Source organism: Pteropus medius, unplaced genomic scaffold (genome assembly GCF_902729225.1).
Source record: "Pteropus medius unplaced genomic scaffold, Ma_sr-lr_union100, whole genome shotgun sequence".
Taxonomy (NCBI): Eukaryota; Metazoa; Chordata; class Mammalia; order Chiroptera; family Pteropodidae; genus Pteropus; species Pteropus medius.
The window spans coordinates 4,643,939-4,664,801 of record NW_024347867.1 but is presented as its reverse complement, the minus strand read 5'-3'; the positions used below and the strand labels follow the sequence as shown (position 1 = coordinate 4,664,801).

Genomic DNA, 20,863 nt, shown 5'->3' with positions numbered 1-20,863 from the left:
CAACTTATTCACTGCTCATGATATCTTTGAGCACAAGCTATTATTATCTGCATTTGCAGAGGAGAATTTTGCATCAAAAAGGTGGGAATCTAGAGGCAATGACACCATTCAGTAGAATGTTAATTGGTCCGATTTTGACATAAAAATAATTTGGTCCAAGAGGGTAGCAATACAAAGTTTAAAAAGGCACATGTTTTATTTTTTCTTTTTAAAAAAATGTTGAATGTGTTGCTATGTACTTCATAATGGTGAATAAGATACTGTCCTTAGTTTAAAGGTAGGCGGGAAGGTTGGCTGGCAATTTCAGAACTCTGTGATGAGGGTTAAGGTGATCAGTACAGGGTTCCTGGAAGCCCATAGGATGCAAAACCAGCTCAACTTTGGAGATGCAGAGTACCTTTCATAGACATGGGAAGATGTTTTGAAGAATAGAATTTTTAACCGAGAGGATGCAGGGCATAGAAGCATACCGTGGTAGCTAAAAGCAAAGACTCTGGAGTCAGACTACGTGGGTTCAATTTCTTACTCTGCGGTTTACTAGCAATGTGATCTTGGGCAAGTTACTTAACATCCAACCTTTACTTTCCTCATCTGAAAACTGAGATAAAAATAGGGTTCTTGCGCAAACTGATATGAGTTAATATACGAATTTTGAAATAGTTCCTGTCCCATAATAAGTTCTGTGCAATTATTTGCTTGTCGCTATGGAAGTGGAAGGAGAGGGAAGTTATGGGTTCCAAATATGCAGGGAGCCGATGTTACCATCATTGATAAATGAATCGATATTTTGAGGTTTCTCTCACTATTATAGATTTCCTATTTTTACCTCCAATGTTTAGGCCAGGTCGAAAACTTAAAACTTGTTGAGGACCAAGAGGGCAATGAAAATGAATGAAATAGTTGGGCACTGCCAGGTACTGAGTCAAATGGGATCTTCTGTAAAGGGCAGCTGCTACTCAGCTCCGACCAATAATTGTCACATGGAAATGAAATTCCAGTGGTGCCAGAGCTTCTGACATTTTAGAGAAGCTGCAAAACCAAAACTATAAATAGGATCAAGACTTTCGAGTCCCCTTCTAGGTTCTCTGTTGCTTCAGGAGATATATAACTGCTTTCTCTTTCAAGTTCTCCACAGCAAAGAGGAAGGAAGAAAGAGGTTGCTGGCCTCATATAGGCTGTGGGCCCCTGGACAGTGCAGGCTGGGCAGCTTTGCCACATACTTTCTAGACCTGGAACCCTCCCTTTGTGTGTGTGTGTGTGTGGGGGGGAGCTGATTATTCAATGTCACACGGATGGTGATGTTTATTACACTTAAGTGTCAAGGAACAATTCATATAAATGACTAGTTTTAGTAGCATTCAGATTACTATTGTTTCACCCTCAGATATAGTCTGCAATATCGAAGAACCAAATTTAGCTAAAAAGGGATGATGTTGATAACTGCTGCCAAAAGGTTATTATATTTACTCTGGGTATTAAAAGAAATCAATAACCGAACCAGGTTGAGAATTTTATACAACTTCCATCAGCTCTTCCTTTTTTTTTTATTGAGTCCTATAACTCCATAAATTCTAATTTCCTGGAAAAAAAAATCAGATTAAGTAACAATATTTAATAATCAATAAAAACGACAGCATTTTTCCTACCTAAATTTACATCTTGAATATGTTTTTTTAAAGATGCAGTGTGTTTAATATTTTCCTACCACAACAAATTCAGCCTGCTGTCTCTCCATTGGCTTGTCCCAGTTCAGGAATTTAATTTACATTCTAAGTAAACACAATGCTAACATTAGACCATGTGCCCTGGATAACTGGACCCTATAGTTTCAGCTAGCCACAACCAATTTGAGGAAGCAGGATTCATTTATGCTGGAAATGAGTTGTGCCATTCAAGACAGCCATATGAAGGAACATAGTAGAGAAATACCCTGACTACTGATGATGGACGCTAACACACCATCCGTCTCCATTAGAGTGTTAACACATATCATAGCACAGCCCTCACTGCCTTCGATTAGTCTTTTCCTACACACAGTCTCTTCAAATCTTCTACATCTTAGGACTCAAACTGCATAATACTCTGCTTCATAATCTAATTGAGCGGAAATCTTTCTCCTTGGTAATGGAGAGCTTTAGAGCACTATAGAAAATGCAAATGCCTTTAATATTATGCAATACGCTGTTTCCCTGGAGTGCGTATTAAGACTTTTAATGGGAAATGACACTAAGTGGAAAATTTAATCTTTTTCAATTTCCATGTTGCTCTTTCATATTGAACTCATTCTCTTAATGTCATACACAAATGTTTTCTACATGAATGTAGATCATGTAGACTATTTACTATAAGGATTAAGTTAGACTATACATGTAAAGGACTTAGAACAATATCTGGAACATAGTTAATAGTCAAATATGTATCACATCATCATTACCATCATCAATATAAACTTCTCTCTAGAGTTTTGTCACTTTGTTTCTTTAAATAGTGTGATTCTTACCTTGCATTTTGTGTCAGGACCTCTAGTGACAATACTTAGGATAGGAGGGTTTCCCTATCTCAAAGCTTTAGAATATCGCTTCATGCCGACTAGTTTCCCTCCTCTCTTACTCATGTGTACCTCATAGATGCTTCCAGACTGGTACTCGATCAATGCATCAGCAGATTTTTTACTGAATACTTATTTGTGTAAGCCACAGTAGCTTATAAAATATCTTTAGGAATTTCTTTTCTCTGAAGGAGCCAATAACAAAATTAGAAAAACAAAACAAACAGAAAAACTAAATAGAAAATTTGTTAAAAGATAACAAAACAAAAACTATTGTAAAGGCAAATGTGATCAAGAGAGACAAATGAGTGGTATAGTCACAGTGATTCTGAGGAGAGGATCATCTGTCTCTATTAGCGTAGAGAGAGCAGGTCTCAAAGAAGAAGTGGGCCTCAGAGTAAAAGACGCAAAAAGGTTATATCTTGAAATAGTAATTTGTGGACTTTCTAGATGTGCTTTCCTCTATGGCCATTTCCCCCTCCTTCAGCCATAGTGAAGCAAAAACAAAGGCTAATAGAAAACTCTATCCTAAGTAGAATCTCTTTAGGGTACATGGAGCAGATGTACCCTAAAGATTTTATCTCACTCTTTAAATAAAACTGGATCTGAAGGAAAAAGGGGGAAAGGCTGATGGACCATTGAAACTGGAGAGGGAAGAGAATGTATGGAGTGAAAGAAGGACCTTCCATCCCTAAGGCCAGGGAGCTGAGCAGAAGCAGATTTGGCATAAGTTGTTATCTAACGAGGACCCCACAGAGCCTTTGAATGATGGTCCACTTTTTTCCCTTTTGCTCATTGCTTGTGAATTACTCATCACCTTTAGGTGCTAAACTCCTCTAAGTTTATTTTCTACATGCCTCCAACAGAGGTGAGAAGGGAATGGATACCTTATGAGAAGAAGGGGTGTCATGCAGGACCTTCAGATCAAAATAGAACCCAAATAGACCAATGAAGAATTCCCCTTTGATTGAGGGCATTGGTGGCCACAGTGACCCTGATATATAAAGAAAAGAACAGGTATAGGAACTAACCACAGATGCATTTAGAATAGGTAAATTCGAATAGTTCTTAAATACATAAAAAGTCTACTAACAATTGGACTGTTAGTCTATATACAGAGTCTGGCCCATGAGGTAGATACTATGTTCAACCACACATAAAGGTTTGGGACTCTTCCTCTCCCATAGACACATTTTTAGTCATCACTTTAACCTCTTCTTTTATCTAAATCATAACATGCTATTCTTTTAGTTTTGCCTCAAAGGATTAGTAGTACCACATGGCTGTCTTGGATAAGTGAAGAAATTACCAGGTAGGTAGTGATATTATCAACACAGGACTTCAGGATTGAAATGGTAGTGCTGACTTGTAAGAAAGTGGTTTAACAATAGCCATAACAGAGAGAGAAGAGCTGAGAAATCAGCTTGTCCTTTATTTACTTCTGGAGCTGTATTCTCTGTGTCAGATTCTAACTAACTAAAAAAGTTTATGGGTCCAATGATCATCCATCCTTCCACCCATACATTCGTCTATCTATTCGTCTGTCCGTCTGTCTGTCCGTCCATCCATCTATCTACCCAACACATATTTACAGAATGACTACTTTGTACTCGAAATTCATCCGAAAGCTGAGATTTTAGCAGTGGGGAAAAAAAATCTCTGGTTTCATGGTACTTATATTTTAGTGGGGGCAGACGGACAAGAAACAAAATAAATAGGTATAAAGCAAAATAGATCATGAAGAAAAAGAAAATGGGAAAGGCATAAGGTTTGGTGGATAGAAGGTTTAAATGTAAAAAGAATAGTGAGAGAAGCCCTCTCTGAGAAGGTGACTGGGGAAAGGCCTGAAGGAGCCTGTGGAGGGAGCCATGGGAATAACTAGGGGTCATGTTGCAAGGCCAAAGGCCCCGAGTTTATGGTACATGTGTAAGCAGCAAACTGAAGTTTCCAGAATTTTAATGACTCTAGTACATTTATAACAGTGAAGGGCACATGATGAGCCTTTGGTCAAAGTAAATTTGCATCTACTCTATGTTTAAAATTACCTACTGCCAGAAGATACTTATGCTAAATATCAACCTAATTTTTCTATATATTATTATGTTTTTGTTTGCAAATAGAATTTTAAGTCACTTCAGAAGAATTGGCAGTTTCTCTAATATTGGCACCTAGGAATTGGTGATGATGGCAATCAGTGACTACAATTTATAATTGCCAATGAACAGATCAAAACAGAAATTGTCATGACCTGACCTTATTCTAATGTAAATCCTTGACTACTAGAGTAACAAGGAAATTTTTTCAGTGTCATGGCCCCTTCCCAATGCCCCTTATTAGATTTACATTGTTTCGCAGTCTTCCATGGAGCTCAGCTCTCAGCATGCTTTGGCTTTTAAATGGCATCATTGATCGATGTGATGCTAATCCAGTAAGCATAGCTGTCATACTATGGGCAAGTGATAGAACCCAACCTTGTTAAGGTGACATTTTTGATAGCAGAATTTATTCATCCCTTATGCACTTTACTCCCTCGGCAGGTCTCGTGAGACCTTTTGCAGAGCCTCTCTTCAAAATCTGTTCTCAGCCTCAGTCCTGCTGCTACAGTAATAGCTGGGCCTTCAAATTAAGTGGATGTTTGAGATCTTCAGATAGCAAGAAACAATCCATCTTCATATGAAGCAACATTCCTGGTGCTAGCAGGGAATTTACTTTAAATGCATTTATTTGTGGAGCTAAAATCGCAAACACATTTGTCTTTTAATAATTGTAATCCGTACTTTAGAACAAAGTAGGATAGAAACTGGGCCAGAACTCAGTTATCCTTACTGAGACCCAATTTTGGGATATACCAGCCCTTCTAACTTATAGTTAAATTATCAGTGAGTGATCTTATAATTTATTTCTCATGGTGCCTGGAATGTTTATGAAGAACCTGTGTTATGTAAATTATACATCTGGTTCCTTGTGAGCTCTTTTCCCACCTGCCTCTTTTTTTCCGAAATGCGAAGCATTTCTGTGTGTGTATGTGTGTGTGTGTGTACATCTATATGTGTGTAAGTGAATGGGCAGAGTTCTGAATCAGAAGACAGGAAATGGGTTTCTTCCCTACCCCACGTGGTTACTAGTGCATTTTTCCATTCTTAATCTCTCTGTCTCAATATTTTCATCAGTAAGAAGAAGATACCTTTTTCTTAAAAGAGTTTGTGGGGAGAAAATGAATTGATATGTGTGAAAAACATAGAAGCTATAAGTATTATCACAGTTTTAATACATTTATTATTATGCGTGCAGACAGACCCCACCACGCCCTCCTCCCACTCCCCGAGTGTTAACCCACGTGGTTACTCACCAGTTTTAGGAAAGTCATTTAAAAAATTATTGCAGTTACTCCACCTGGGTGAAGAGTGTCGGTATTATGCAAATGTGCAGCACATTACCTGGCAACAACTCCATGAACAGCAGTATTGTGGTTTGCCGGGGTATGGGCAGTATGCTAAAGGTCTGAACAAGCCAGAGCCCCACAAACCTAACCCTGGGAGACCTTGAGCTGTGCTGAAAGCCGGACAAGAGCAGCAGTATGGCAGTCTCAGGTCCCCAGGGGCTGTACATCCTGCTTGGGCTCCCAGGCTGGTGACCCCGCCCTTTCCTGGCCCTGGTGTGGACACTCTGGCCTCTGTGCTCCTAGGGCAGGCGCCAGGGCGGAACTGGAACAAGACTTCTTGAATAACCCCACCCTAGGAAATGAATTGCGATGCCGAACTGTAGATTTCATTCATATGAACAAAGGACTACTCCTATTCAGTTTGATTAAAATAGAACACGGACTTAGGGATTATCGACATACAGTCGTATTTGCCACATATTCATATATGTGAGAAACCTGAGGAATAGCATGTTACTACTTGCAGTTCAGTGCCTGGAATGCTTTCCCTTCCCCAGGTGTTTCATATGAGGCCTGTTGTCTGTGATCATGGCAATCAAAATGAGAGATTTAGGCACGTTATAGGAATTTTTTTTTTAAGCCAAGTCGTTTCCTTTTCCAATCTGTAAAAATTTATTGAATAATACTTAAACAAAAGGCACATAGCAAAACTTTTAAATTATAATTTGGTCATAAATCAATTATCAAGCATTTTATTTTTACCTACTGTTGGTCAGACACGGGCTAGATTCCACGAAAAATAATTATATGTTTAGTATGTGGATGAAAAAAGGGTTCCATGGAAAGTAACCTCACAGGGTGATCTAATCATAAATTCCTAACTGGGCAGGTCATGGTGGGTAGTCACACCCCAGGCATATAATGTTTTAGTAAAAGGTTTGTCTTTGCCTTAAGCAAGTGTTGTCCATTTTTCTTGTGCACCTAGGTTAACACACTTTTGAAATAAGCATAACCACCCTCTAGAGAGCACATAATCTTGTTACCTATCCTGGAATCCAGTTCTTACCTTGCTTTTTCCCACTTTCATGTAATCTTCCTTACTTCTCTCTTTAATTTCAAATGCATAAAAGAAACTGCAAAACTGTTATTCTCAGAGCATTTAGAATCTTGCTTCCCAGCAATTGTCATCAGTTTGGCTCAAATAAACTCTTATAAAAATTATCTAGTTTTGGATGTTTCTTACATCGACGAGTATATTTGAGCAAACATTTATCGGGTGCTTGTTCAGTAACAGGCACTGTGCTTGGCATTGAGGAGACAAAGTTTGTGAAGTGGTTGGGGGTCGAGGATGCAGGGCACCAATATTTTTAGTATGTAAATGTGCCGAGAGAAAACTCGGGGAAGTAGAAGCCAAAATTGGAAGTTCCAGTTTGGAAGTTCAGAGAAGGCTGCCCTGGGGCCTGCATTCAGTCTCAGAGGATGAATGGGAGTGGTAAGCAGAATTGACGGAAGGGTGGGGAAGAGAGGGAGGAGTCTGAGGTTGGGTGAACAGCAGGGCCTCCAGAACAAATGTGAAATAATATTATGCCTGCACATAAATGTACAAGGAAAGCATGAGGCAGAATATGGAGGAAGATGAGCCTGGAGAGAAAGGTAGGCAAAGAAGGACCCCAAGAGGCCTTTGTACATGCTAAGGAATTTGGACTTGACTTTAGGACAGGTGGTGGTTGGAAGGGTTGAATTGGCTTTCATCACTTGGTCCCATACCTAAAGGATCTAGGAATTTTTGAGATAAAGCCCATACGGCTACCAAGGCATGTCCGAAAGACCCACACCTAGGAAGTCTGCATTGATCTTAACGGCTGATAAATACTGTGCTTTCTGCTTCCAAACATTGCTCATGTACAGTGTTTGCTACTAAACTTCCTTTTACAAATTTCTAGTCCATATTTTTGTAAGTATTGGGCTGAATTATTTTAATGCTGCGCTTTTCAATTTTTAAAAATTTTATGTTAAAAATGATGACAGTCCACACTAGGAAAAAAGATAAAGCTTCTCTCAGCTGAAGAGAACCCCACCCTTTATACACCATCTCCTGGGTCTTCAAAGACAAGGGCTGAGGGGAAAAGCCATATCTTGGGTGGAAAACATTTGAGACTCTTGTTGGAAGGCTTTGTTTTAACTTCTATTCCAAAATCTTCTAATTCACCAATAGTAATGTTTAGTGAACAAGTATGCATTTTATTCAATAATTATTTATTAAGTACCTACTGTGTTCAGGTATTGGGCTGGGTATCAAAGATATAGTGGGGAAGGGGGCAAGAGAAATTGGGTTTCTGTCCTTAAGGAGCATGAAGGCTGATGATGATGATGGTTAGGGAGTGAGATAGACTTGGAGAAGTAAATAGGAATTATTGTGAAACGTGACAAATGTGATGATGGGAACGCTGTATCTGGTAACACTCTCCTAGTCTGGGGGTCGGCAATGGCTTCCTGACAGGAAGTGACATTTCAGGTTGGAACTGGAGGAGGTGTAGCAGTGAGCCGAACAGAGGGAGGAAGAGTCTTCTAGGTAGAGGGACAGCATGAGTAAGAGTTTCAAAAGCAAGTGGAAATGTGGCAGTTGCAAGAATTCAGAGAGAAATCCTGGTGGCCAGAGAAGAGCATGGGGGAGGGGAGCAATTGAAGCCGACGGGGGAAGAAGGGAAGGAGACCGGACCCAGGTCCAGGAGGGTTTTGGTAACTATATGAAGCAGCCCTTTGCCTGCTGCTGTGACCAAGTGGGACTTCAAATTTCTTTCCTTATTTTACATTTGAGAACAGCGACTTATCAAGAGAGGTTAAATGGTTTTAAAATCAATGATTATATATTAACAAGGCCACTGTGTCTTCTTTGGGCAGCCCCAGAGTCAAACCTTGGCACAAAGATTTCATTATTTGAGCGATGAGATGAAGAAACATCGGCAAGGAAGTGAGAAAAGGAGCAAGAAGGGAAGTTATCTAATAAAAGTTACATTAGCAAGCTAGGTAAAAACTGGGCCTTCATTCCTAGAGAAAACTAAACACGTGACTTAAAGTTACTAATGTACCTGAAGGGAGTCAGAGCTATAAACCCCAATTCCTGTCCGTTTGGAGTTGAAGGCCACAGTAGAGGTGGGGACATGTTCATTCTCTGGCATTTCCAGGCAGCTATATAGGTGGGCAGGAGGGCTTCGGGGGGCAACTGAACACCCTCAGGCAAAAGAATGCAGTGTGGATACACAGGCATTTGGAAGGCTGGTCGCTGTGCACTGAAGTTGCAAGGATGAGGACCTGGGCCGGACGCCACAATATCTGCTGCACAGTTCTATGGCCTCAGACATCTGTGCCCCAGTTCTGAGCCCTTATACCACATTGCACTGGCTGGATTTCACATGAATTCCACCTGACTGCCAGGTGAAAGACATAGAGCTGGCAGTAGACAGAGCCAGTAAAGCCACAGATCACTCTGGACTCTGTGCTAAGGCCTCAGCAGCTCTCAGGGTTATAGCTCTAGTTCTACCTGTCCTTAATCACAACGTAGATGTCCCATAATTCTTTTCTTCACTCTGGAGTCTTGATATGGAAAGAAAATATGCCATTTTGAGTGCCCTATTAATTGAACAATGTCAAGTTTAACGAGGGAAATAAATGAGACTCCACGACATGAGAATTTAGTGAGGCATGGGGTATTGCACAAGATCAAAACAGCTGGATTAATTAGGGCAAAGTCATTTGGTTTGGGATTTGGGGGGGGCGATCTGACTTATAGAACTTTTCAAGAAATGAATGGGTCATAAGTTTGGAAAATTTGATATTTAATGACAGTTTTGAGAGTGGAAAAGTTCATAGCAGTTAATACAATTTTTCTTAGTGAGAGGCTGTGGGACAAAGGGAAGAACAGGTTCTGGTCCTTCCTTTTGTCTTTATCAAACATTTATTGTGGTGGCGAATTGAAATGTCAACATCGTGGTTCAGGTGCTCAAGCTTTCACCGTCTAGAAGACAGATAAACGGATAAGGACACACTAACTAACAAGCAATGGGAATTGAGATGGTCTGTCAGCCTCTCCGGGTCTCAATTTCACCAGGAAGGATCTTAATGGATAATATCAGTGGTTCTCAACCTTGGCCGTCCATTAGAAGCAGTTTGGGGAACTTTGAAAGAACAAATGCCCTGGCTAACTTCCAGAGATTCTGTCTAACCTGTTCCAGGTAGGGTCCTGGCACTGTTTGATTTTCGTTTGCTTTGTTTTGTTTTTGTTTTTGTTTTTAATTTCTAATGTGCAGCTGGGGTTGAGAACTACTAGATGATAACTAACAAGTTTTGGGCAATTGTAGAACTGCTTTTTCTGAAGGGAGTTTGCTCTCTTTGTAACTCAGCAGAAGGCAGGAGGGCATAGCTAGAAATCATGTTCTCTAGTGAAAACATAGCGAGAGGGCAGTGGACCTCTGAGTTAGATGGCCACATGTTGGTCAGTACCTTGGACTCTGAGCGCGGGTAGCTTATCTCAGTAAGATGCATAGAACACTCATTCTAGAAACAACAGGTGCTCACATTTTTTTTTTTTTCTCATAAGACACATTCATAATGCCAACAACTAATTACATACCAAGAAAACAAAAACTGTGAGGGAGAGCAGAGGCGGCTTGGCAGCACCATTGAGTTGTACAAACCATGACTCACTCTTGTTCTAGGCTGAAGCATCTTTGTAGCATCTCTTTGAGACGTACCTGGAGGTTGCTTTGCAAAAGAATAAAGGTGAGGGACTTTGCTGTCGGCCTGAAGGAAAAGGAAAATCTCTAATCTCCTACGTCCTCTGGTTGGCTTCAGGCAACAGCTCTCAGTGTACTTTCCATCGTAGGAATAGAGAACATTTGACTTCTGCATCGCTATTCTGGCTTGTTCACTACACCAACAACCTCTTCTATTACATATTGGGCAATTAAAGGATGAGCTTGGAAGCTGGCATCTTTCCTTTAAAGTAAAAGTCAGAAGCTTATGTTTTGCTAGTGATGGTTTCCTATAAAAACAGATTTCTTATTAGTGATGACTGAAGAGCCATCAGAACAATCTCAGTTCATGGTTAGATTGGAGTCTTCCCCACATCCTTCTGAGGCCCCCCACACTCTTTCTGATATATGGCTGGCAAAATCTTTCCCTGAGAGTGCCAACACCAACATAGTTACCTCACCTTGGGAGAGTCCATAATTCTGTGAAGAGACTGATTCTTTTTCTTTTTTTTACAGTAGAAAAGAAAAGTTTTATTAGAAAGGAAAGTACACTTCCAGATGTGAAAGCGGGCCTGAGCAAGAGAAACGTGGCTCTAAAAGCCGGGACTGATTCTTCAGAGCACATTGAGAAGATGAGTTGGAGGCATACATAAATTGATTGTACTTTTCTTTGATAGCTGTACGCCAGCCATGCTCCATCTAATGGAATGTACAAAAAGCCAAAGAACTCCATTCATTCATTCATTCATTCATTCACTCATTGGCACACATTTCTTATTTCATCTTCTGCAGCAGGTCTTATTTGAGAGAACTTTGTGATGTGTAGTGACCACTGGGATGATAGATTTGAATTAGTCAATTGATTACAAAGGGGCTTTCAACTAAAAAGATGAAGGTCCATCTCAGACCGGTGAAGAATTGGGTGGGAAAACTTAGAGTGACATAACCCCTTAAAATGAGCTTCATAATGAGGGTTAAAGAAGTACAAATTAGTAGTTGCTGGATTGTCATGGGAATGGGGAGCACGGCATAGGGAATGCAGGCAGCAGTAATGTAATGGCTATGTGTAGAGCCAGAGGGAAGATAATCAGGGGGATTGTTTCATAAACTGTATAAATGTTTAAGCGATGTACTGTGTACTTAAAACTAATAATAAAATAAAATGCTAAAAAATATTAGTTTCATAATATGCAGTGTGGGCAGGTAACACGGACATTAAAAATGGGAATAGAGTTTTTCCAATTAAATATATTTTTCTTTTTAAACTGTATTACTCTTTTATTTGAAAAGTAATGTATACACGTATGAAAAATGAAAGAATTTTAGATATCACTTACCCAATGAATGATTTTAGATATCACTTATCCAATGTAGCGATTGCCCAATATGATGAGCAAGGCAACTTATTATATATTTTTTCTTGTCTTATTTATCTTCCAGGCTAGATATCCTAATCAAAATATTATGAAATAAAATTCAGGTCTTTTTGAATGGGTTGCCAAATAAAATACAGAATCTCCAGTTAAAATTGAGTTTAAGATAACAAGAATTTTTAAAATATAATTATGTCTCAAATATTGCATAGAATGTGTTTATACTGAAATATTACTTGTAGTTTATCTAAAATTTAAATTTAACTTGGCAGTTTGTATTTGTACTTGTTAAATCTGGCAACTATGAGTGAGATGAGAAAAAAAGAGATCTGTTTACCCTCATTAATTTATACTAATTTTTTACAAAAAGAAAGTAATCTTAATTTTTTATAAACACTCTACCACTTGGTAATAGCTAAGTGAAAATAAAGGTGAAAAGAATAAGAAAGAAAAGGAAAGAAAAGAAAAACAGGCACATGGTATTTATAGTCTCAAAAATGTAAATTGAAGTAATCATATTGCACCTAACCAAAGTTACTTAAAATGTATAAAACAACAGAAGGTATTTATGAGTAGCTATTAGTTTTATGTTTTGAATATACTACAGGAAATTCATTTTGGTTTTGCAGATGATCAACACTGTGTTTAATGGAGCAGTTCTAGGCTTTTGGTTTTTCAGATAGAATGTGATTATGTGGCAGCTCATACCTGAAAAGGAAATTCAGCTGAACATTTAGCCATTGGCCAAACCATCTATTGCCAGTTTCAGGAACAATAGTATTAATTGGTGAGGAATGGAGACACTTTCCCTACGCCCCATCTGCAGAGACCTCTCCTGATTATTTGTAGACCATTGGGGCTCGGACAGAGTTTTCTCATAGGGCCTTTAACACAAGAAGCCATCGTGAGACCCCTATGGTCTGGAAAAATCAAAGGATCTTCTGTGAGTCACTTGCTGATATTCAGTAGGGGCTATAGAATTTGCATATTGGAGGGGCTTCTTGGAACCACAGGTGGTTGGAAAGGAGGGCTCAGAGTCTTGTCTTGAAGCTGCCATCTTGGAGCAAGCATCCTTACTTAAGATGGAATGTTTATTTGGGCTAGCTGATGAAGCAGATAAAAAAGAGGTGGTAGTGGCAGTCTTAACTGTTCACTCCATGACATGCATTGCTCCATGTTGTTGCCACTGACATCATTAGCAATTGGCGTGGAGTTTGAAGGCTCAGAAGAAAAGCTAGTGCTCTTAAACATGACTTAGAAAATTAAAACAATATTGAGGAGATACTTTTCTAACCAGACTGTATAAACTACATGCTGTCACTGTAGTTTCTCTCATTCTGTTTTCACTCGGAAGCATCTATCCAAAATGCATGTCTGACCCTGTTCCTTCTGAAAAACCTTCCTCTGGAATCTGCCAACTTATTAGATGAAGGCTGAGCATGACGGTGGGTCTGATACAGATGGCCCTGGGAGGCTGATAACCTCCAGCTGCATCTGCTCCCTGTGCACCAGGCATCTGCTTGCCTCCTTTCATCACCTTGCCCAGCTAACTCACCAACAATACTGACTTTGAGTTTTATAGGACAAGATACTATTTCATGCATGCATTTTCACCGGCTGTTTTCTTTGCTTCCAAGAAATCCCTGCCTCTCCCCTCCCTCCACTTTCCTTTTCCCCAAAGTCTGCTTGGTGACATCTTGTGTCTTCTCCAGAATTACCTCGGATGTCGCTTTCTGCAGGATTCTCTCTTTAGGACTCCTGATACCCCCAGGGTTAAAAAGCTTTCTCTTTTATGTTATTTCTGTATCCTTCTCACACTTTATGTCATATCACATTATTTGTTCATTTTGTTTACATGTCCTCTTTCCATTCATAAGCTCGTTGACAGCAGAGTCCATCTTATTTTTTGTCTCTATTGCCCCAGTAACTAGACAGAGTCTGGTACATCATAAACAATCACCATGGGTAAATTGTTGGATGAATGAATCCTAGATTTTAGGTTTAGCAATTATTCAATATTCAATTAACATCAATTTATTCAATTACAATAAATAATTCAATAAATTTCAAAAACCTGAACTCCCATCTGTACTAACGGGACAGTAAATAGTGATGTCCTTTCTAGGTCCATAGCTTTGAGATTCAAAACAGAGCTGTGCACAATAATTTTAGCTCCTGGCTAGAGCTTTGACCTTATAATTTATTAATAATTATATCTCTTGAATTTCCATTATATTCCTACTTGTAAACTTCTCGGTTTAGTTAGGCAAAGGAAGCAAACAACTGAAGTCTGATTTAAATCTTTTATAAAAATTATTATTTTTATTTTATTTATTTATTTAAGGCGAGGCAACCCTTGGTTGATCTCACAGATTGCAAGGACTTTGTCAGTTTACAATCCCTCATTTTTTAAGCTTACAGCACCTGGTCTTCCTAGGTGGTCTCCCATGCAAGTATTAACCAGGCATGACCCTGCTTAGCTTCCAAGATCAGACAGGATCAAGCTTGTTCAGAGCAGCATGGCTGTAGACTTAAACTTTTTTGATGTCTTGGAGCTGCTTGTCAGATTAAGTGAGGTTACAGGACAGGGAGATTTGTTAGGGAATGGATTTTTCACAGACAGTAGTTAAGAAAACACAGTCAGTGGTAAAACAGAAACAAGAAAATCCTAGGTAAGAGAAATCACGGTGCTCATATTATAGAGAGTAGCTGCTGTCACACACTCCATCAACACAAGCCTTTGGGTACCTGCTAATTTTCTGATTCAAGTCTTGGTTTGATATGAAGTGTTACAGTCATCCTCTCTCCTTGAACTCATGCATAAATAAACCCTTCCTTAGAAACTTAAGTGGATTGCTTGTCAGTACCCCTCAAAGGCTTCTCTCAACAGCGAATGATTCATTCCGCGTGGCATCAAGCCTCTTTGACTAATTTCTCATTGAAGTTGTACAAGTGACTAATAAGTGGGAAAGTTCTCTGGAGAAAGTAACTTGATTGTTTGTAAGTTTCTCGAATCTGTGTGAAGAATCCCTGAGAGCTGCTTTTGAATGGCTGTGCTTTTCGTTTTGATCATACATTGTTAATTCAAAAATGCCTTAGAAGTGGCTGAAAAATTTTAGTTTTGTTCTTTCCCACAAATTTTAAACAGGAGAACTTCCGCCATTAAGCAAATTTTATAAATCAAGAATATATCCTAAACTTAAGCAGTAGCCTCTGAATTTGTGACTATTTTATGAGAGTCGAAATGGAGTAAATAGAATTTGCGGTACCTAGAACGTCGTTCTTGGATTGAGACATCTTGGGAACAGGGGTCCTTCTTAGCCGTTGTTGATATTTTCTTATTTCCCTCCCCTTTTATAAGCTCTGCTCTAGTTCTACACTTTGCGTTAGTAATGCTCTCACTGAAACCAATGGGAATTGTGAACCTGGTATCTCAGTACGAGGCTAGTATCCACTTCTCTTAAAAACACTGACAGAATATATTTTTCTTCTTTCTCTAAGGACCCTAGATGACTCCTCAAAGAAAAAAAAAATAGAGAGAGGGCGCTAGGTCATCACTGCTAAAAATAGCCCATCTGTGTATACACACACACACACACACACACACACATACACACACTTAAATCCATGCATTCATACTGATACCTCTGTTTTTGATTCTGGTCCAACACCATACCATTCGTTCTACCTAGCCTTCCCCTTTCCTAATTTGTAACTCTTTTTGTCCACAGCAGGAAACCTTGCTTTTATTATCCACAACAGATTTACTTTCGCTCAGTCCTAATATACACATAAAATAGTTTCAGAATTGCTAACCTATTACTATGAGAAACACAGTTTACTTGTGTATATATTTGTGTACAGTTCTTTTTGTCTGTAGCCTTTTAGTATACAGATAAAATGCTATTTGCCAAAATTACTCAGGTTAATTTTTTTCTTTCCTACCCCCTTCAGTGTGTTTTTTCTCATTCATTTGTAACACATGGGATTCATTTGTTATTGTTTGTATTCCATTTTGCCCCTCACCCTCTATCATTAGCTTTAGAGTGTCAGTTATAGCAGGATTGGAATTATGATGAAGTTGAGCCTGACTGATGGGTAGACTCTAGGTTTATTAAAGAAGGTAACTGACTTGTATATACCTTACCTCTTCTATTTTCGATTAACTTGGACTCTGGAGACAAATCACTCTATGAAAACCTGAAATCCACAGCCACATTATGGTTGCTTTTTAATCTCTTCTGTTTATCATTTTCCCTGCCCATTTCCTGGTCTCGTTTTCATAAGAGTTTCTAATTGAGAGAAAAACTGGTTTTACAGCTCCTCCCTAATCTTTTTAATTTGTGAGGAGATAGAAATGAATAGTCAAAAGGCTAAAAAGTAGGTAGCGGGTAAAGAGAAGAAACAGTTGCAAGAATAATTTATAAAATAAGTAATAGATATCTCAGTAGAATTGATGGTCAGTGATATTCATATTGATTTAACAGTAATACAATAAAGAAAGGGCATGTCCTTCTAACCTCTAACTTGGGTTGCTTGGTGGAACTCCATCAGTGCCAGGAGACACCTCAAGCCAAGATGCCTTTGGGATTAACAAGGTCTTGTTAGTGAGACTCTGAGGTTGGCAGGGCCTCATTCTCCATAAAGTTTAGCTGTGTGTTCTATTTCTGCTCATTCCTTAGTGTGTTCATTTATTTATTTAATCATCTATTGACAGACACACACCTGAAGGACTTTATTGGCGATGCGCAATGGCTGTGTCTCTTCAAGCCTCCAAACATCTTTCTGCCCAGTGCCACTGTCTCTGTTTTGTGACTGCCCTCAATATTAGACTCACCAACACCAAAATATTTAGGAGCTAAGCAAATAGAGTCATGGAATTATGTTGTGAACCAACCACACAAAGAAAAAACAAAACAAAACTCAGGTCTCCTGCAAAGGGAGTTGTTTTGAAAATCTCTTGCCACATACTGTCTTACTATCTAGACTTCAAGGAGAGAGAGCTTACTACCTAGATGCCTTGCCTTGGTGCTCTTCTCCGAAGCAGTTCAAGCAACCCAGCCCAGGCATGTATTTGAATCAGTATAAACAGGCTTCTCCAATTAATGGGGAAAAACAGCTCAGTGTCAGTGCTGGGAAACCAAGGGCTGGTAGACCAAGGATGGTGATTCATCAGGCAGGTCACAACAAGGCCAATGCAAATTCTAAAATGTGTATTCACTTGAATGCTGTTACTAGCACAGTATACAGGACTACAAAACAATTACGTCAATACTACAAACAACAAGAAAAATTGCAAAAGTGCCCGAGGTGGAAGTAAGAGATTATTATAAACACCCGAGTCAAGAGTTTATCGTAATATTAAAGAGCAGGATGAAGTTTAAAACTTTGTAACCTGGATATTGATACAGTCAGTTTGTTAGTAACATATTTCACTGAAAGAAAGATGCATACCTTTATGTGATGTATATGCTTTATGTGTTTTATGAATTGGCTTATGATCTTTGTGGGAGGATAAGGCAGTTTGCACGGGTAATCTCTTTCTTTCTCTCTCTTCTTTTCTTTATGTTTTCCATCTAATACACTGGGGAAAGGAAGTCTATTTTGTTTTACCTTGGAGCCTGATCAAAGTCAAAACATTTAATTGTGCAAAGACTGGACAGTGTATCTAATAATTCTTTTTTTCTCAAAGAATAAGACAAAATCTTCTCTTTTTGTTGGGAATCTTATTTTTTTCTCTGTTTAAAAATTAAAGTTACTATTTGGAATAATATTCCCAATAGAAATGTCATTTATTATTGCTCAGGGGCTTGCATTTAAAAAAAAAAATGTTATTCCAATCTCTTATTTCAGCATTTCATTCTGGGGAATCCATACCTATCCAGTGGCCTCCAAGGATTAGGCGGAAAGGTGTTTCCAGATGTCCAGATCTTATCTGACCCTCATCTGAATTATGTAAGGGCCTCACGTTTATGCATTTGGGTTGGCTCTTCATTGGAAAATAGCTCACATAAGGTTGTTGGTATTTCCTGCTCCTATTAGGCCAAAACTATTGTAATAACAGCTTTTTTTGGCTGATTTAAGTACCTTTGCTTCAAGTCCAGACCAGAATCAGGAAATGAAGAAGTGTGTGTGAAAAGGAAAACTACTGGGGTAGAGATTTGGGGGTGGGGAAGGGGAATTGTTCAACATGGAGAAGTCATTAAAAAAAGAAAAGGAAAAAAAAAAAGATCTACTCTTAGTGGAAATTACCACTGGTCAGATTCTCTTCCGTAATTTCTAATTCTGCCATTGCATAGATGGGCTGAGTAGAGCTGAAAGGCTGCAAGGTTCATCAGACTAGTAGTTAGAATACTTGATTTCTTTGAAAGTATTTGGAGTCTTATAGAACTTCGGCAAAGATCTTTAAGGAAAAGAATGCAAATTAGAAATACAAAATTAGATATGAAAGTGAATATCTATAATGAGAAAAGATATCCTAAAGATTACAAATTTTAAAAAGCTGGCAAATGCCATATATATTACAAAATCCACAAAAACAAACAATATTTTTATGAGCCTGACACACTTCTATAATACTCTTTCCCCAATATTTTTTGGCTGTATACTCTTCAACTGCCTCTTCAAGAGATAACAATTGTGTAATATTTTCTATAGGGAATGGAATGATAATCTAGTCTTTATAAGTGAAAACTTGTTTCTCTCCCACTATGCGCACCCACATATATCCGATACAGGATAATGTATGAGACCTGTACCTATAGCCTTTGGTAGAAGCCAGAGGAATCAGCACAACACAAAATGTGCAGAGATGTTATATATATCAAATATATATATATATATATATGTTATATATATTAATATATATATATATATATTTATATATACACAGAGAGAGAATAAGAGAGAGAGAGGAGAGTATATATATTGTTATAGGGGATGGGGGAGCACAGGCCTCAAAGCCAGTTCTATATCAGGAAGTCTCACAATAACGTGACTATACACACGAAAGACTTTGGACCACAAAAATGGATCCTATAAAATTTAAACTATATACATTAAGTCCTCAACTAACATCTTTGGTATGTTCTGAAACTTTAAGTGAAAGACATATAACAAAACCAATTTCACCATAGATTAATTGACATAAACAATAATTAAGTTTCTATAGCACCTCATCAACATCACAACAAAAAGATATTGAACAAAATGACATTATTTAAGGACCTTCTGTATATCAACTTTTCATTAGCTAGATCCTAAAAATTCTCAAGGCCATCCAACATGAAGAGAAATCTGATGGAGGAGAAATTGGTGTGGAAAGAAACAATGATATTTACCAGTTGTGATTTAATCACCAATTGTGATTAAAATGTCTCACTCTTACAGATTTTATAGGCATGTATGATCATGTGAGCACATTAGTGGTCCTCTTTTTCTTCCAGGATCTTCGAAGGAGCCCATGAAACAGGAGAGCCCTAGTGTTTAGCTGTCATTACCTTTACAGTAAATCTACCTGTGGTTGTATGTGAATGTGAGCAAGTGACCTAACTCTTGAATTCAGTTTCTACATCTGTCTATTGCACTGGATTCTTCTGAGTACCAGATAAGATAAGTACACATAATAGCCTGAAAAGGACAGACTCATCTGTTTCGTAACTTACTCAATACAAGCCTCATGTGCTTCACCTTCTAGATCTCACTAAAACTTTGCTTTCCCTCAGGACATTGGTTCTTGGGCACCCCTCTCAAGTGGGGGCAGCTTCTCCCATACCCTTCTGTACCATAGGTCCTAGAGGTGGAGTAGCTCCTTCTTAAACCTTGTTGCCAATCACAGATAATTTCTTCAAAATTCTAGAACTTTGTTCCACATGCCCTCTAATCTTCCTTTTCACTATCAGCCTTCTGTTTTGTCCACCTGACTAGAATGTAGGCTGCATATCAGTGTATGTTGTCTTCCATCCCCAGTAGTTAGAAGAGTGCCAGGCACCTAAAAAGCTTTCAATCAATATTTGTGGAAAGAAAAAAGGAACATAAAGAGTGAAAGAGACAAAAACATCTGTCTTGCTCCCTCTTGCCTCCAATCAGATCTACAGCCTTCTAGGATCAGACATATTAATTTTCCCAACAGAGATCTTGCCCAGTCTCATCTTCATGTCTTTGTTTCTGTGTTCTGTGTTCTGCAAAATAAAATATGTCAGACCCTGCCCCTCAGCCTATCTTTACAATTTTCTCCTGTAAGGCATCTCACATCTGATGTCCTTGACAGAGCTTGTACTGGCTGTCGAAGTCACGCCAATTTCTTTCTTTTGGCTCTTACTATACTTGGAGCTAATAACTTCTATACAGTATTTATCATAAGTTTTGGCAATAATTGTAATTTGAGTGTGACAGGAGCCTTAGTTATATCTGCTCAGCTAGTGCACATCCACCTTAAAGACTGAGACCATTTCTTAATCTTTTTTTATATCCCTTACCATGTCTAAACCTGAGCTAGATATATGGCTTAATAAATATATATTGATCTATTGATAACAATCACATGGCAATCAAAAGCAAAATGTTAAACTTATTTTTATTTTTAAAGGTAGAATATGTGTGTATTTACATAAATACAAAAATTAGATATAATTTTATATCCAATCAAAAAAGACATAAAGGTAAATAATTATTTGGATTATCTTCACTGTTACAGAAAAATCAATAAAAGTTCAGTGAATTCTGACTTAGCTTATGTAATTGGGGATCAAAGTCTCCCAATATGTATGAGAAGCAGTCTTGACTCTGAGGCCAGAGGCCCTGATCTCCC

At 38.5% G+C, this 20,863-nt stretch overlaps 1 long non-coding RNA gene and 1 pseudogene across 1 annotated transcript; one reads left to right on the top strand and one right to left on the bottom strand.

The window, feature by feature from the left end:
* Nucleotides 1-7,451: 7,451 nt before the first annotated feature.
* Nucleotides 7,452-19,587, top strand: LOC120615798 (uncharacterized). The gene is made up of 3 exons (XR_005656365.1): nucleotides 7,452-7,583; nucleotides 17,908-18,009; nucleotides 19,500-19,587. It is a non-coding gene; the product is annotated as an uncharacterized LOC120615798 (long non-coding RNA).
* Nucleotides 14,467-14,585, bottom strand: LOC120615886 (uncharacterized; annotated as a pseudogene).
* Nucleotides 19,588-20,863: the final 1,276 nt, after the last annotated feature.